An 831-nucleotide genomic window follows, 5' to 3' on the forward strand; every position below is an offset into this window, starting at 1 on the left:
AACAGGCAGATCCACGAAGTACACTGCTGAGGGGAGCAGCGGGCGGGTCAGGAGAGGTCTGCCACACCATGTGGTCACCTCCGGGGCAGGTGGGATCAAACTCATGTGGAAGTGGCCTTAGCTTCTCAGTGCTGTGCTTTAACCCACTGCGCCACCAGGGAAGGCCCTAAATAAGTAAATCTTAAAAAAAAAAAAAATCAGAGAAGTGCGCCACCAGGGAGGGCCTGGTCTGGATTTTACCTAGCTTGGAAACTACCAGGTAGTCTCTTACTGTTTTGTAAACAATGGGAGAAGACATGGGACTCTTCAGACACAAGACTGTTGCTTACAGCAGAACAAATAGAAGTGTTATTTGTATCATTATCTTTCAACCCTCCAGTGCCACAGAAGCAAAGTGTAAGGTCCTAAGTGGATGCTGCATAAAATGAGTTCATGGGGCTATAGAGGAACACTGAGCTTGGGGGACATCTCTTTTATTGCCCATTCTTTGTTTCAAATCTCATCTTTTTTGTTCTCTGATAAGCAGTGCCTACAAGTAATCAGGACCTTCCATTTTCAACATAGCTAGCCTGCAAGTTCAAGGTAGATTGCTTATCCCAGCAAGGCTTTATATCGAGGTTACACTAAGCTCAATTAAGATGATTTATGTTTCCTGCTAATTCCAGGAACTATTGGCACAAATTAGGGATTTATGTGTTGTTTGAAGTATTGTAACAGGGTGGTCCCTAGGAAAAAGGGAAGTTCCAGGTTCCCTGCCCCACCCAGCAGGAGGGTGGAGCTGAGCAGAGAAAAAGAAGAGAGAAGAGAAGGAAGCAGGATGGAGAGCCAGAA

The sequence above is a fragment of the Condylura cristata genome, unplaced genomic scaffold, assembly GCF_000260355.1.
Source record: "Condylura cristata isolate star-nosed mole 26May11 unplaced genomic scaffold, ConCri1.0 scaffold00016, whole genome shotgun sequence".
NCBI classification, from domain to species: domain Eukaryota; kingdom Metazoa; phylum Chordata; class Mammalia; order Eulipotyphla; family Talpidae; genus Condylura; species Condylura cristata.